At 30.4% G+C, this 18,999-nt stretch overlaps 3 long non-coding RNA genes across 3 annotated transcripts; all 3 read right to left on the reverse strand.

Moving 5' to 3' along the window:
• Positions 1–701: 701 nt before the first annotated feature.
• On the reverse strand, positions 702–2,018 carry LOC120208843. The gene is made up of 3 exons (XR_005524349.1): positions 1,968–2,018; positions 1,639–1,702; positions 702–741 (listed from the first exon to the last, which is right to left on the reverse strand). It is a non-coding gene; the product is annotated as an uncharacterized LOC120208843 (long non-coding RNA).
• Positions 2,019–13,136: 11,118 nt separating this feature from the next.
• On the reverse strand, positions 13,137–14,625 carry LOC120208845. The gene is made up of 3 exons (XR_005524351.1): positions 14,575–14,625; positions 14,070–14,133; positions 13,137–13,176 (listed from the first exon to the last, which is right to left on the reverse strand). It is a non-coding gene; the product is annotated as an uncharacterized LOC120208845 (long non-coding RNA).
• Positions 14,626–16,792: 2,167 nt separating this feature from the next.
• LOC120208844 lies at positions 16,793–18,113 on the reverse strand. Its single transcript, XR_005524350.1, has 3 exons — positions 18,063–18,113; positions 17,734–17,797; positions 16,793–16,832 (listed from the first exon to the last, which is right to left on the reverse strand). It is a non-coding gene; the product is annotated as an uncharacterized LOC120208844 (long non-coding RNA).
• Between the last annotated feature and the right edge of the window lie 886 nt (positions 18,114–18,999).

The raw sequence follows: 18,999 nt of genomic DNA on the forward strand, positions 1-18,999 counted from the left end.
GTTTTAATTAATATTATAATAATTTAAATTTAATTTAATTTAAGAATTTATTAATATAATTTTAAATTTATAATTTAAATAATATTATTATATGGGGCAAAATCTAATTACACTATGTAAAAATCTTTTAGTTTTACACCATTTTAGGACCATTGGATGAAAGAAATTAAAGAATGAGATTAACCGTGAAAATGAACAGATATTCACTAAAAAACGAGTTAGTCTCAACCTTTGATTTCTCTAAATCCAATGGCACTAAAAAGTGTAAAACTAAAAGAGTTTTGCGTAGTGTAAATGGATTCTAATCCTTAATATATTCATAAATTATATAAATTAATTAATTTATGAATAAATTATATAAAAATATTTTAAATAATATTAGAAAAATTTAATTTAAGAATATATTAACATAATTTCAATTAATATAATCTTATGAATAAATTATATAAAAATATTTTAAATAATATTAGAAAATTTTCATTTAAGAATATATTAACATAATTTCAATTAATATAATCTTATGATATTTTATAATTTATAATTTATAAATAATTTAATTTTAAAATAAATTAATAAAATTATACCTCGTACAGGTTTTTGTTTTAAGCCTTTGCATATGCTAGTTCTTGCTTTAACTGGGCAGACAACAATTTCTCATTGTGGAATGGTGATTCTAGTTCTTTCTTCTCTTCCTTGAACATTGCTAGAGTGTGCTCGTAATGTCTCCTCACCTCAGGATTTCTGCATACACTCTAAACTTTAAGTGAAATAAATAAACCTAACGATACAGAAAATGAGAATGAACCCATTAAATCTTCAATGTCATATATATAAAATAAAAGCATTCAAGACATACACAGAGTATGTGTTTTATCAGAAGATTTCAAGTTCAGCCACATGGATTTATCTTGAAAATTGCAAAACCAGGAGAATAAAAATGTGACAAACAACAAGCAACCTATCACTAAGGCCTTGCTAAGCATCCAACCTAAAAATCACTTAGAAATAGGCAAAGAAATCCCAACCTAAAAGTGGAGATGCAATAAACATCAAAACTACATTTACAATGTACCATTTTTCATTGGAGCAGACACAATAGTTCTCAATCTGAAACTACTTAGCATGCAACAAACTTCCCAAAGTTTAACAAATATGATGCCTTAAATTAACAATTCGTTAGCATCAAAAACTTATGTTCATAAACATACATTTTATTCCATGCATAAACATGATGTGCCTAATTTCACACATACGATTATCACAACCCAAATCATCCACTCTCAACTTACATTATAACTTTTTCTAATTATTCACCCAAAACCCAGTAGGTTAACATTAAATACGCATCCACGGAATTAATTTCATAGAAAGTTTAAATTACAAAGAAAACTATGCAAAACCTAAGATCCTGACAACAAAAAGGTTGTCATATGGCATTTGTTTGTTCCGGGGAAAAATCACCCCTTAAACCACGTATATGATTTATATATTTAACTCTTTTGGCAAGAAAGTCAATGGTAGTCTATTTAATTAAAAATATATGTAAAACACATAATAAACTCGAGCATCCAATCTTTATTTATATAAGGATAAATTTTGTGGAATTAAAGAGATTAAAAGACAATGAGTGAATATTACCTTTGCTACATCTTTCAACACCGAAAAGGTTGCATCTCTGACATGGGATCCAACCATTAAGACACTACAATTCAAATTCACAACATTCCAATAGTAATAGCATTTAAATAATAATAGGATAAAAAACAGAGCATCTCCTCCTATATGATTTTATGAAGACAAAGTAAAATGTTTCAGACCATTACTAGATGATGACCATCACAGAGTTCAGTTGCCATTAAAAGGAAGGAAGATTCATATATTATTTATACAAATTGTTTTGGATACTTGAGTAGCAAATTTTACTAAATGCACTTAGCTAGCATTGCCGAAAGCAAGAGAAAACTTACATTAGAAAACCCTTCATCATCAGAATCCTTCATATCACTGAAAGAGGGAAGTTCAAGCGGTGCTGTGTACACACATTGATTGCTGTCCGTGAGCTGACTTACCATGAGAAGCTGAGAAAGGTATAGTGTATTTCATTTGTATAACATGGCGTACTTCTTGTTCAATCTTAAAAACCTTGATGTTGCCATCAGAATCTCCAACATACCTGCAAATTCAGAGAGAAAAGAAGACATATTTATAGGTAAAGTATAGAGAAAGAAAACATAGGCAATACTGATTCTGATGACAGTAAAAGTAGATTACTCTCATATCTAATATGATAGAATCAGCAATTAACCAAGTAAGTAACTTGCCTCAATATGGTTCTTGAAATTTACATTGATATATTAAGGATGCCTTGATTCTGGACAAACTGAAGAAAAATTAAGGTTCATATAAGTACCTTGAAATAACTTTAAAAAAAATTTACAAGGAAAAAAGAAATACTGATATAGCATTATTAATGATAGTATCAAGAAATCCAGATTGAGAAATATAGCATCATAAACATGTTAAACTGTCACGTTTCTTTCTCATGTGATAATTAATCAGATATGACCTGCCTTTAGTTGCATCAAGTCCATATTAATCTGTTCAACAGAGGTAACAAAAACATACCTTAAATGTTTGATGCAACTCCAATTCAATGTTTGATGATGGCTTGTACATGCAACAAAATTGCCACTTAGATTCCATGGAGTTATCTGCAGCTCCAATTCAATGTTTGATGCAGTAGCAAGAGTTAACTCATAGCACTGGTTAGAGTTGTTAGTTGAGTGATTCCTAAATGTTTAAGTCGGTACATACCAGCTTGCATGCTTTCATAGGCACATATATGTACAAGATTGAGAAAAGAAAAAATCAAGATAGATGAAATATGTGTAAACACATGCATTTCTAACCTCATAGTCTTTATATATTTTCTCTAAATATTACACATATCAAGGATCATGATAGGATAGAAACAAAGCATCTTGTTTTTCATTTCTTTTGTCTAATATATGAAGCAAAAGCATATTCATTTCATATATGCAGAATAAATAAATAAATAAAGGGATAGAAATAAAAAACGGTACTTAATGATCTAGCCCTTTGTATTACCACCCAAGCTTTCCTTCCGAGAATGGTACTCCGGCATGGAATAATATGGTATCTCTTCCTTCATATTGTTGACCATGTGAGAAGCCTATGCGAAAAAAAGAGAGCATAAACAACAAGAAAGCTTGCTGCAAAATATTGAACATGTAAATTCTAGCCAATAATACCTTCACAATAGGAGTTATAAACTTAACCATGAATGATTTTACTTTCAACAGTGATGGTCAAAAGGAGTGAATAAAATTGATCACCAAACCCTTGATATAATTTAAATTAGTATATTCTTATAATATTTTATAATCTATAGTTAAATATTATTATTATATTTATAAATTATACAAATAAATTAATTTAAGAATAAATTAATAAAATTATACCTTGTACATGTCTGCGTTAAGCCTCTGCATATGCTAGTTCTTGCTTTAGCTGGATAGACAACCATTTCTCATTGTGAAGTGGTGATTCTAGTCCTTCTTTCTCTGCCTTAAGCATTTCTAGAGTGTGCTCGCCAGTCTCCTCACCTTTGGATTTCTACATTAAATCTTCAATGTCAGATATATTATTTCATGCAGCCCTACCCCTGGCAATGCAGAAGGGTAGGGGTGCAAGAAAGAAGTCAATCAAATAATAAAAAAAGGGTATTGTTGCTTACTTGAGAACAAGAATTCCATGCCTTAAAGATCTTTCTAGTTAGAACCATTGGCTCAAGTAAGAAAGAAATATCAACTACTGTTGAGCAAAATAGCATCTCCATCTGTAAACAAATTATCCATATTCATAAAAATTGACACTACTTCATTTGCTTATTTATTTCAAGTTTCAAACAAAAAAGAAAGAGAATTTTTTAAGGCTAAACCTGTGTTGTTCCTGGATTCAAGGATAGTTACCTTTGTAGATTTAAACATAAATTGGACAGGACAATTAAGGTAAACCAGTGAACCCTTGGTTAGTCCATGAGAACACCAGATAGTTTCACATGTCTTCCATGGATACACCATTTGTTTCATAGTAAACCCTTGAAGCTGTATCAATATCAGGTAAACAAACCCTTGTATAAAAGTAAAATATCATCCATATTTGAAACGTTTCAAAGATTTTTAAGTCAAGAAAAAACCAAAATTAAAAGGAACAAAATATGAGAAATTATGAAGAATAAACCTGAATTGAAAGCCTATTATAAAACATATTCATGCAATAAAAAAATAACTCATCGATTGTCACATTAAAAAAATAATTTGAATAAAAAATGGCAGAGTTAACTTAAGAAAGAAAATTGAATCACTAGACCAAAGGCATCAACATGCGAAAACAATGAAAATGGAAGTACATAGAAACTATTTTTACAAACAAATAATACAATGTCCTAAATTTTATTTTTCATATTTTTTCTTACTAAGCAAACACAGAGAAACACAACAAAAGAGAAACCAAACCAGACATAAATGAAAGGGAATTGGTCACATGCAGAACTGAGAAACCTTTGCAAATGAAATAACAGGTTCAAAACAACACTAACATGTAATCAGAAATGAAAACTCAAATGTCAACAATTTATTAGATTTAGGTAAAAAAAACAAAATCCCTAATCTGTAATCAGAATATAAATCAAATTTTTAAAAAACCCAGAAAAAATTCATCACAAAATATAATCTAACAAAAGTATAAATTAAAAGAAAAATGTAACAGATACAAGAATTGGGTAAAAGAAACTAACCTGAGAATCTAAAGAATTGATTGATATAATCAATGGGCAAGTTTCTTAAATGGGTGATAAGTAGTGCTCAGTTTTTATTTTTATAGATGGGATTTCAACCGTTGGCTTAGGATAAAAGGGTAATTATACCTAAATTCTTATGATATTTATAATATTTATTATATTTATAAACTATATAAACAATATAATTTAAGAATAAATTAATTTAATTTAAAAATATTTAAATAATATTAGAATAATTTAAATTATTTATGTTAAGAACATATTAATATAATTTAAATCTATAATTTAAATATTAATATTATTATATAGGGCAGGATCTAATTATACTGAGTAAAACTCTTTTAGTTTATACCATTTTAAGACCAGTAGATGGGAGAAATTAAAGAGTGAAATTAATTGTGGAAAATGAAAAGATATTCACTAAAAAAACGAATTAATCTCAATCTTTGATTTATCTCAATCCAATGGCTCTAAAAATGTGTAAAACTAAAAGAGTTTTACATAGTATAAATGGATCCTAATCCTTATTATATTTAAAAATTATATAAATTAATTAATTTAATTTAAGAATAAATTATATAAAAATATTTAAATAATATTATAATAATTTAAATCAATTTAATTTAAGAAATATATTAATATTATAATTTAAATATTAATATTATTATATGGGGGCAAAATCCAATTATAGTGTGTAAAACTCTTTAATTTTACATCATTTTAGGATCATTGGATGAAAGAAATTAAAGACTAAGATTAACCATGGAAAATGAACAGATATTCACTAAAAAACAAATTAATATCATCCTTTGATTTCTCTCAATCCAATGAGACTAAAAAGATGCAAACCTAAAAGTGTTTTACACAATATAAGTGGATCCTAATCCTTATTATATTTATAAATTAATTAATTTAATTTATGATATTTTAATTTAAATAAATAATATTATAGTAAATGTCGAGGATTTTCCTAATGTGAATGAAAAAGCAAAAATGCATAAGGACAATAAATTGTGACACTTACATTTTCTTCAACTATAGAGCTGAGAAACAGAGAACCAATTTGTCGCTCGATTCACAAAGATTCATTTTCTTCTGCCTATTGACTTCTTCTCTTGTAGGATATTCCTTGTTGTGAACTGGAAAAATGTCTACAAATGAAGCAATAACTTAATGAAATTTCCATGAGCATGAAAAGGTGAAGTTTGTAAAGAAACTAGAATAAACTGGATGAAACTTCAACATACCCTCTTAAAACACTTGTTTTTCTACTTCCTTGAGATTCTGACTCTTCATTAGGTAACTTAGAAGAAGCATGGAGAGGGCACAACATTTCAAAGTTATCCTATTGTGATCCAAAATAAATATATATACTCGTTAACAAGGAACATAGTCTTTAACTTCCCAAAAAATCATATGAAGTCCAGAAAACTGCCCAATCTGTATCGCTTACAGTATCCCACCGGCATTGTGAGACTAATTTTGCACAGGGAACATGGAAACTCTTATGACAACTCTTTTCGAAACAACCAAACACTGCACTTTTGAGTCCGCAACAGGAGCATTTTATTTTTCGACTTCTGGAGTTCATTTTCAAAATAAACATTAGGAGCCCTGAAAAAAAAAATAACATTATTATATATTAAAATTATCGAAACTGTACCGAAAGAGCATATTCGGTTATGAACACTTTTACCATTCAGTGCAGTTCTTGTGCGAATGTATGACCTTAGAGCCACCATTGTAATCTTGAGGTACAGGTCTGCCTTCATAGTAATTAACCATCTCTCCTGTAGCCTGCAATTTTATATAGCAAATAAACTTCATCAATTTGATTGAAAAGATGGGCAATTTTAGTCATATCATAGACTTGACATGAAATACTAAACCTCAAAGTCTTCTATTGAAAGACTAAAAACATTGTGTTTTATTTGTAATGGTCTCATATTTACACAAGGTCGCTTCATTTGCTAAAGGCAACCTATTTACTGTTGAACCATGACCATATGAAATTCCAACAGTGGGATTCCCATTAACCTTTTCATTTAGTCTTTCTAGAGCCATATTATTATTTCCTTGCTGCTGTTGATCTTCAGCCAACACAGTTTTTGTGTCACCGCTAAAAGAAACTTTCATCTTTTCTTACAATTTGAGGCTTTTTCACTTTTCAAACTTGTAGTCAACTTTACTGCCCAAGCACATTTAATTGATCCTTTTCTAACCTGTTTTGCACCACTTTCATGAGCCAAGGGAGTGGAGTGGGAAATGAGGACTTCTGTTTAATCATATTTTCATTTGTCGGACTTCATTAGATAAAAGAACCTACTACTGCCAGTGCAAAGATGGATAAAAAAGCTCATTAACTATTAACATCAGATCAAAAGACAAATGATGAAGGCTTAATTAGATAACTCAAACCTGCCACTTGGGATTACTAAAGCATACGGAACGATCTTCTCAAACTTTGAGCAGCTATTTTTCTTCCATTATGTGTTACAAAGCATTTTTCAGTGTTTAAACCGTCGAGTTGCATTGTTTTCTAAAATTTCCCACAAAATCATAAAACCATCTCTAAATATTACAAGTAAGAGTCAAGGGTACTTGAAAAACGGCATCTCCTTGGAACTTAAATTATAAACAAAAATTAACAGAATGAGAAAGTAAGAGTACCTTTTACTTTCAGTTGTTGGCTGAGGAAGTATGGATATAACAGCCCTATCAGCTAAAACTTCAATTGGATATCCTAAACAAGATGGTCAATCCACTTTGATATATCAATAAAGTAAGACATGGTACCACAAAGTAAACTTCAAGAATTCTCAGAATGACAGCAACAGAACTAACACATGAACAATATACCCTGTAATCAGGGATAGTATTAAGGTCATAGAGCTTTCTGTTTTTCAAATAAACGGTCAACTCTGAGGTTTGGCATTGTAGGTTTCAAAGGAGCCATTAGAAACTCCAAATGAATCATGTAGCATCCTTTATTCATTTAAGAGGATTTTGTAGGCAAGGAGAGCATAATGATGTCACTGTCATCAAGCCTAGACTAGAGAGTAAACAAGAACGTCCCAAAGGTGTAAGGCTTGAGCCTTGTCAAGTTTATTTGTTAAAAGATTACGATGCACGATAATGCTTAACACACTTCAAATCTTAAGCTAATATGTACGTCTACTTACCATGAGAAGCTGAGAAAGGTATAGTGTATTTCATTTGTATAACATGACGTATTTCTGGTTAAATCTTAAAACTCTTGATGTTGCCATCAGAATCATCAACATACCTGCAAATTTAGAAATTAATTCGATATGAAAAATTCAATTGTCGCATGTGCTCTCTTGAAAGTTGAAATAACCTACAGTAGAGCAAAGAACCGAAGCTAGACTTGCATGTCGGGACTAGTTTGCATAACTGCAAAAGAAGTAATTTCTTCTTTAAAGACATATACATGAGACAAGAGCCTCTTTTCCGAGTCCCAAACCTACTTTACAATTTCCATAAAAAATTAATTCCCATATGAAAGAGAGAAAATAAGACATATTTATAGGTAAAGTATAGAGCAAGAAGACATATTTGTTTGTAAAAGTAGACATATATATAGAAACTACTTTTACAAACAAATAATATAAAATAACAATGTCCTAAATTTTATTTCTAATAATTTTTCTTAGAAAGCAAAGACATAGAAAAACATAAAAAGAGAAACCAAACCAGGCATACATGAAAATGAATTGGTCACATGTAGAACCGACAAACCTTTACAAATAAAACAACACTAACATGTAATCAGAAAAGAAAACCCAAAATGTCAACAGTTTATTAGATTTAGGTAAAAAACAAAATCCCAAATATATAATCAGAAAATAAATCAAATTTAAAAAAAAACTAAAAAATCAAGAAACATGGCCGCATCTACATTCATCACAATGTATTTGGGATTTTGCTAAAACCAAACTTACCCTCCGTACAATAGATAATACCAAAAAACAAGAAAAAAGCAAAACCAAACCAAAACTCCCTATCGTAGCCAATTTTAGACTTTGCCAAAATGTCTGCCTCTAAGTTTGCTAGCCTAGCTATCCAACGAATAACGCCCTCCAAGTTCCTTATCTTATCTGCAATTTCTTAATCCACTCCACAGACAACTTACTATCACTCTCAATAATCAACCGTCTCTTAGAGCACCAGCTAGAAGATTCAAAGAAAATTAAACCATGTTTAATGGCCTTAAATTCCATTAAAGAAGGACCCAGACCAGCAGCTTCTTGAAAAGATCCTAACACTGTGCAACACTCATCTCTTAAAATCCCGCCTAAATCACAAGCCTTCCAATCAACATTAATAGCAGCATCCACGTTCAGCTTTAGAAATCCCGTAGGGGGATGGGACCAAAAAATTGATTTACTATCAGACATTTTGGAAATCCCATGGGGTCCATCACAAAAACATATACCATTAATTTCGAAATTCTAAGTGACATTTACCCCGTCATATGAATTCACTGAACTTCTCTTATCAATCCAAACCTTATATAACATGATAATACATTTCATTCAAATTCTTATCAGATACAAATGTAAGAATATTATTATATATACAAATAATTCGAATGCATCGCATAAATTCTAAGTGCAATATATCTACATATTTACATAACGTTTTTCAAGCAGAATACCAGACAACTAAAAATCGCAAAACAATAAATCTCGAAATAAACAAAGAAAATGACACCCAATCAAAAAAAAACTCACAAACCAAATATAACACCATATAGGAACACACCTTGACAAAATCAAACAACGATAATCATATTCAAAATATTATGCAAATACTCATAGACCCATACACCTTACAGACCATTCAAAGTAAGGGCTTGACACAAAGGAAAAGGCCATTGAATTTGAAGTGATATTCACTATGTCGAGTGAATACATTGAACTATCAATCAAGACTCAATATAACATGATAAGATATTTCACTCGAACACTAATCTGATCCAAATGTAAAAAAATTAAATATAAAAATAATTCAAATGCATCGCATAAATTCCAAGTCCGTAATAAATAAAAAAAATTAATTAATCAGATAACTCACAAACAAAATATAACACCCTATAAATACACACCTTGACAAAATATTCTAGCAGCGACCAACAATTCCCAATCTTTGAAGTGTAAAATCGCAATTCACATCATAGCCCTAAACAACAATAAAAAAACATATTCCAAAATAAACATTAATAATCAGAGTCTGAATACTATGCAAACGATCATACACACATACAACTTATTGTTCAAAGAGTAAAGTCCGAGAACCACTCTAATTATAACACACCATCCGAAGTGTGGTCCACCAAAAAGGCATATGCCCCAGAATCTAAAGTTACATTCACCCTATGGAGTGAATACACTAAAACTTCGTATCAATCCCAACCCAATATAAATTGATAACATATTTCATCTAAATGGAAGAATATTACATATACAAATAATACAAATGCACCGCATAAATTCTATGTCTGAAATATAAAAATATTTCACACAACATTTTCCAAACAAAAAAAAACAATCATGCTCATAATAAACAAAAAAAATGTCGGTCAATTACATAACTCAGAAACAAAATACAACACCCTAGAGAGATACACTGTGAAAAAAATATTATAACAACGACCAACGATTTGCACAATATCTTTAAAAAGCATAAAATCACAATTCATATCATAGTCCATATCAACCAATAAAAATTATAATCCAAGTCAAACATTAATCAGTCCTAATATTATGCAAATGATCATGCACTCATACGACTTACACATCGTTCGAAAAGTAAGTTTTCGGAACCACTCTAACTCCAATAGACCATTCGAAGTACGATTCACTACAAAAGCATAAACCCCTGAATTCGAAGTGAATTTCACCCCATCGAATAAATACATGAAACTTCCCTTATCAATATCAACCCAATAAAAAATTATAACAAATTTCATCTGAGTGTAAGCATATTACCTATACAAATAATCCGAATACATCACATAAATTCTAAGTCTGATATATCAATTATTTCACGTAGCATTTTTCGAACAAAATACCAAACAACAAATAATCGCAAAACAATCATTATCGTAATAAATAGTGAAAATGTAAGTCAATCAGAAACCTCACAAACAAAGTATAACATCCTATAGTGACACACCTTGACAAAAAGATTCACACGGTGGCTTTAAAGTGCATAAAGTCATAATTCACATCATAGATCGAATCAAACAATGATAATCACAGTCTGAATATTATGTAAATGATAATGCACCCATACGCCTTACACACCGTCCGAAACGTATGTTCCATAGAACCACTAACTACAATACACCATCCGAAGTAGGGTCCGCCACAAAGACAAAGGCTACTTAATTCGAAGTGACATTCAACACATCAAGTGAATACACTAAACTTCCCCTATCAATCCAAACCCAATATAACATGATAAAATATTTCATTCGAATTTTGATCTAATCCGAATGTAAAATATTACATATACAAATAATCTAAATGCATCGCATAAATTCTAAATCTGATATATCAACATATTTCACATAACATTTTTCAAACAACAAATAATAATAATAATAATCTAAAACAAGCAATAATAATCATTGTTCGAATATTATGCAAATAATCATGCACCGGTACACCTTACAAATCATCCGAAGTTGGGTCTGCCACAAAGGCTGAGGCCACTGAATCCAAAGTGACATCCTTATATAACTTGACAACATATATCATCAGAATTCTAATTTTATCTGAATGTAAGAATATAACATATATAAATAATCCAAATGCATTGCCTAATTTCTAAGTTCGATATATCAACATTTCACAAGACATTTTCCAAACAAAATACCATACAATCAATAATCTCAAAACAATTATGCTCAAAATAAACAAAGAAAATGTTTATCAATCAAATAACTAACAAAAAAATATTGCACCCTACAGAGAGACATTGAATCAAACATTATACAAATCACATCATAATTCACATCATCTAACACATCATGTCTTTAAAATCTATAAAGTCACAATTCACATCATAATCTGAATCAAACAATGATAATCATTATCCAAATCAAACATTAATAATCCGAGTTTGAATTATATAATTTAATTTAAGAATAAATTAATAAATCAGAGTTTGAAAACCAATCAGTAAGGGAAACAAATCAAAACATTATAAGTAACGTACCATTGTCCTCTTGTTTCAAGTATATCTCTATTTTGAAACATCTTCACTGCTCAAGACAAGTTGATCGCGTACGGATTGGAGCTACTAAGATGCAAAAGGAATTTAGTAAGTAAATTTTCTAAGCTACTTTTCCAAACTTATACAATTAAAACGGTCGAAGAACTATGTGGCCCATCATAATACATCTAAAAAAGCTATACCTTGTGCATGTCTGCTTTAAGCCTATGCTACATATGCTAGTTTTTGCTTTAATTGGACATACAACAATTTCTCATTGTGGAGGGGTGATTCTAGTTCTTCTTTCTCTGCCTTGAGCATTGCTAGAGTGTGCTCGCCAGTCTCCTCACCTTTGGATTTCTAGAGTGTGTTTTAATTAATATTATAATAATTTAAATTTAATTTAATTTAAGAATTTATTAATATAATTTTAAATTTATAATTTAAATAATATTATTATATGGTGCAAGATCTAATTACACTATGTAAAAATCTTTTAGTTTTACACCATTTTAGGACCATTAGATGAAAGAAATTAAAGAATGAGATTAACCGTGGAAAATGAACAGATATTCACTAAAAAACGAGTTAGTCTCAACCTTTGATTTCTCTAAATCCAATGGCACTAAAAAGTGTAAAACTAAAAGAGTTTTGCGCAGTGTAAATGGATCCTAATCCTTAATATATTCATAAATTATATAAATTAATTAAATTTATGATTAAATTATATAAAAATATTTTAAATAATATTAGAAAAATTTAATTTAAGAATATATTAACAAAATTTCAATTAATATAATCTTATGAATAAATTATATAAAAATATTTTAAATAATATTAGAAAAATTTCATTTAAGAATATATTAACATAATTTCAATTAATATAATCTTATGATATTTTATAATTTATAATTTATAAATAATTTAATTTTAAAATAAATTAATTAAACTATACCTCGTACAGGTTTTTGTTTTAAGCCTTTGCATATGCTAGTTCTTGCTTTAACTGGGAAGACAACAATTTCTCATTGTGGAATGGTGATTCTAGTTCTTTCTTCTCTTCCTTGAACATTGCTAGAGTGTGCTCGTAATGTCTCCTCACCTCAGGATTTCTGCATACACTCTAAACTTTAAGTGAAATAAATAAACCTAACGATACAGAAAATGAGAATGAACCCATTAAATCTTCAATGTCATATATATAAAATAAAAGCATTCAAGACATACACAGAGTATGTGTTTTGTATCAGAAGATTTCAAGTTCAGCCACATGGATTTATCTTGAAAATTGCAAAACCAGGAGAATAAAATGTGACAAACAACAAGCAACCTATCACTAAGGCCTTGCTAAGCATCCAACCTAAAAATCACTTAGAAATAGGCAAAGAAATCCCAACCTAAAAGTGGAGATGCAATAAACATCAAACTACATTTACAATGTACCATTTTTCATTGGAGCAGACACAATAGTTCTCATCTGAAACTACTTAGCATGCAACAAACTTCCCAAAGTTTAACAAATATGATGCCTTAAATTAACAATTCGTTAGCATCAAAAACTTATGTTCATAAACATACATTTTATTCCATGCAAAACATGATGTGCCTAATTTCACACATACGATTATCACAACCCAAATCATCCACTCTCAACTTACATTATAACTTTTTCAATTATTCACCCAAAACCCAGTAGGTTAACATTAAATACGCATCCACGGAATTAATTTCATAGAAAGTTTAAATTACAAAGAAAACTATGCAAAACCTAAGATCCTGACAACAAAAAGGTTGTCATATGGCATTTGTTTGTTCCGGGGAAAAATCACCCCTTAAACCACGTATATGATTTATATATTTAACTCTTTTGGCAAGAAAGTCAATGGTAGTCTATTAATTAAAATATATATGTAAAACACATAATAAACTCGAGCATCCAATCTTTATTATATAAGGATAAATTTTGTGGAATTAAAGAGATTAAAAGACAATGAGTGAATATTACCTTTGCTACATCTTTCAACACCGAAAAGGTTGCATCTCTGACATGGGATCCAACCATTAAGACACTACAATTCAAATTCACAACATTCCAATAGTAATAGCATTTAAATAATAATAGGATAAAAAACAGAGCATCTCCTCCTATATGATTTTATGAAGACAAAGTAAAATGTTTCAGACCATTACTAGATGATGACCATCACAGAGTTCAGTTGCCATTAAAAGGCAACTCTGACATGGGATCCAACCTTTAAGACCCTACAATTCAAATTCACAACATTCCAATAGTAATAGCATTTAAATAATAATAGGATAAAAAACTGAGCATCTCCTCCTATATGATTTTATAAAGACAAAGTAAAATGTTTCAGACCATCACAGAGTTCAGTTGCCATTAAAAGGAATGAAGATTCATATATTATTTATACAAATTGTTTTGGATACTTGAGTAGAAAATTTTACTAAATGCACTTAGCTAGCATTGCCAAAAGCAAGAGAAAACTTACATTAGAAAACCCTTCATCATCAGAATCCTTCATATCACTGAAAGAGGGAAGTTCAAGCGGTGCTGTGTACACACATTGATTGCTGTCCGTGAGCTGACTTACCATGAGAAGCTGAGAAAGGTATAGTGTATTTCATTTGTATAACATGACGTACTTCTTGTTCAATCTTAAAAACCTTGATGTTGCCATCAGAATCTCCAACATACCTGCAAATTCAGAGAGAAAAGAAGACATATTTATAGGTAAAGTATACCTCCAACGTACTTCTTGTTCAATCTTAAAAACCTTGATGTTTTAAGCCTTTGCATATGCTAGTTCTTGCTTTAACTGGGCAGACAACAATTTCTCATTGTGGAATGGTGATTCTAGTTCTTTCTTCTCTTCCTTGAACATTGCTAGAGTGTGCTCGTAATGTCTCCTCACCTCAGGATTTCTGCATACACTCTAAACTTTAAGTGAAATAAATAAACCTAACGATACAGAAAATGAGAATGAACCCATTAAATCTTCAATGTCATATATATAAAATAAAAGCATTCAAGACATACACAGAGTATGTGTTTTGTATCAGAAGATTTCAAGTTCAGCCACATGGATTTATCTTGAAAATTGCAAAACCAGGAGAATAAAAATGTGACAAACAACAAGCAACCTATCACTAAGGCCTTGCTAAGCATCCAACCTAAAAATCACTTAGAAATAGGCAAAGAAATCCCAACCTAAAAGTGGAGATGCAATAAACATCAAAACTACATTTACAATGTACCATTTTTCATTGGAGCAGACACAATAGTTCTCAATCTGAAACTACTTAGCATGCAACAAACTTCCCAAAGTTTAACAAATATGATGCCTTAAATTAACAATTCGTTAGCATCAAAAACTTATGTTCATAAACATACATTTTATTCCATGCATAAACATGATGTGCCTAATTTCACACATACGATTATCACAACCCAAATCATCCACTCTCAACTTACATTATAACTTTTTCTAATTATTCACCCAAAACCCAGTAGGTTAACATTAAATACGCATCCACGGAATTAATTTCATAGAAAGTTTAAATTACAAAGAAAACTATGCAAAACCTAAGATCCTGACAACAAAAAGGTTGTCATATGGCATTTGTTTGTTCCGGGGAAAAATCACCCCTTAAACCACGTATATGATTTATATATTTAACTCTTTTGGCAAGAAAGTCAATGGTAGTCTATTTAATTAAAAATATATGTAAAACACATAATAAACTCGAGCATCCAATCTTTATTATATAAGGATAAATTTTGTGGAATTAAAGAGATTAAAAGACAATGAGTGAATATTACCTTTGCTACATCTTTCAACACCGAAAAGGTTGCATCTCTGACATGGGATCCAACCATTAAGACACTACAATTCAAATTCACAACATTCCAATAGTAATAGCATTTAAATAATAATAGGATAAAAAACAGAGCATCTCCTCCTATATGATTTTATGAAGACAAAGTAAAATGTTTCAGACCATTACTAGATGATGACCATCACAGAGTTTCAGACCATTTCACTTAAAGTTTAGAGTGTATGCAGAAATCCTGAGGTGAGGAGACATTACGAGCACACTCTAGCAATGTTCAAGGAAGAGAAGAAAGAACTAGAATCACCATTCCACAATGAGAAATTGTTGTCTTCCCAGTTAAAGCAAGAACTAGCATATGCAAAGGCTTAAAACATCAAGGTTTTTAAGATTGAACAAGAAGTACGTTGGAGGTATACTTTACCTATAAATATGTCTTCTTTTCTCTCTGAATTTGCAGGTATGTTGGAGATTCTGATGGCAACATCAAGGTTTTTAAGATTGAACAAGAAGTACGTCATGTTATACAAATGAAATACACTATACCTTTCTCAGCTTCTCATGGTAAGTCAGCTCACGGACAGCAATCAATGTGTGTACACAGCACCGCTTGAACTTCCCTCTTTCAGTGATATGAAGGATTCTGATGATGAAGGGTTTTCTAATGTAAGTTTTCTCTTGCTTTTGGCAATGCTAGCTAAGTGCATTTAGTAAAATTTTCTACTCAAGTATCCAAAACAATTTGTATAAAATTTTAATGGCATACTATTATAATATTTAAGCCTTTGCATATGCTAGTTCTTGCTTTAACTGGGAAGACAACAATTTCTCATTGTGGAATGGTGATTCTAGTTCTTTCTTCTCTTCCTTGAACATTGCTAGAGTGTGCTCGTAATGTCTCCTCACCTCAGGATTTCTGCATACACTCTAAACTTTAAGTGAAATAAATAAACCTAACGATACAGAAAATGAGAATGAACCCATTAAATCTTCAATGTCATATATATAAAATAAAAGCATTCAAGACATACACAGAGTATGTGTTTTGTATCAGAAGATTTCAAGTTCAGCCACATGGATTTATCTTGAAAATTGCAAAACCAGGAGAATAAAAATGTGACAAACAACAAGCAACCTATCACTAAGGCCTTGCTAAGCATCCAACCTAAAAATCACTTAGAAATAGGCAAAGAAATCCCAACCTAAAAGTGGAGATGCAATAAACATCAAAACTACATTTACAATGTACCATTTTTCATTGGAGCAGACACAATAGTTCTCAATCTGAAACTACTTAGCATGCAACAAACTTCCCAAAGTTTAACAAATATGATGCCTTAAATTAACAATTCGTTAGCATCAAAAACTTATGTTCATAAACATACATTTTATTCCATGCATAAACATGATGTGCCTAATTTCACACATACGATTATCACAACCCAAATCATCCACTCTCAACTTACATTATAACTTTTTCTAATTATTCACCCAAAACCCAGTAGGTTAACATTAAATACGCATCCACGGAATTAATTTCATAGAAAGTTTAAATTACAAAGAAAACTATGCAAAACCTAAGATCCTGACAACAAAAAGGTTGTCATATGGCATTTGTTTGTTCCGGGGAAAAATCACCCCTTAAACCACGTATATGATTTATATATTTAACTCTTTTGGCAAGAAAGTCAATGGTAGTCTATTTAATTAAAAATATATATGTAAAACACATAATAAACTCGAGCATCCAATCTTTATTTATATAAGGATAAATTTTGTGGAATTAAAGAGATTAAAAGACAATGAGTGAATATTACCTTTGCTACATCTTTCAACACCGAAAAGGTTGCATCTCTGACATGGGATCCAACCATTAAGACACTACAATTCAAATTCACAACATTCCAATAGTAATAGCATTTAAATAATAATAGGATAAAAAACAGAGCATCTCCTCCTATATGATTTTATGAAGACAAAGTAAAATGTTTCAGACCATTACTAGATGATGACCATCACAGAGTTCAGTTGCCATTAAAAGGAATGAAGAATCATATATTATTTATACAAATTGTTTTGGATACTTGAGTAGCAAATTTTACTAAATGCACTTAGCTAGCATTGCCGAAAGCAAGAGAAAACTTACATTAGAAAACCCTTCATCATCAGAATCCTTCATATCACTGAAAGAGGGAAGTTCAAGCGGTGCTGTGTACACACATTGATTGCTGTCCGTGAGCTGACTTACCATGAGAAGCTGAGAAAGGTATAGTGTATTTCATTTGTATAACATGGCGTACTTCTTGTTCAATCTTAAAAACCTTGATGTTGCCATCAGAATCTCCAACATACCTGCAAATTCAGAGAGAAAAGAAGACATATTTATAGGTAAAGTATAGAGAAAGAAAACATAGGCAATACTGATTCTGATGACAGTAAAAGTAGATTACTCTCATATCTAATATGATAGAATCAGCAATTAACCAAGTAAGTAACTTGCCTCAATATGGTTCTTGAAATTTACATTGATATATTAAGGATGCCTTGATTCTGGACAAACTGAAGAAAAATTAAGGTTCATATAAGTACCTTGAAATAACTTTAAAAAAAATTTACAAGGAAAAAAGAAATACTGATATAGCATTATTAATGATAGTATCAAGAAATCCAGATTGAGAAATATAGCATCATAAACATGTTAAACTGTCACGTTTCTTTCTCATGTGATAATTAATCAGATATGACCTGCCTTTAGTTGCATCAAGTCCATATTAATCTGTTCAACAGAGGTAACAAAAACATACCTTAAATGTTTGATGCAACTCCAATTCAATGTTTGATGATGGCTTGTACATGCAACAAAATTGCCACTTAGATTCCATGGAGTTATCTGCAGCTCCAATTCAATGTTTGATGCAGTAGCAAGAGTTAACTCATAGCACTGGTTAGAGTTGTTAGTTGAGTGATTCCTAAATGTTTAAGTCGGTACATACCAGCTTGCATGCTTTCATAGGCACATATATGTACAAGATTGAGAAAAGAAAAAATCAAGATAGATGAAATATGTGTAAACACATGCATTT

This window comes from Hibiscus syriacus, unplaced genomic scaffold (genome assembly GCF_006381635.1).
Source record: "Hibiscus syriacus cultivar Baekdansim isolate YM2019G1 unplaced genomic scaffold, ASM638163v2 tig00017725_pilon, whole genome shotgun sequence".
Lineage (NCBI taxonomy): Eukaryota > Viridiplantae > Streptophyta > Magnoliopsida > Malvales > Malvaceae > Hibiscus > Hibiscus syriacus.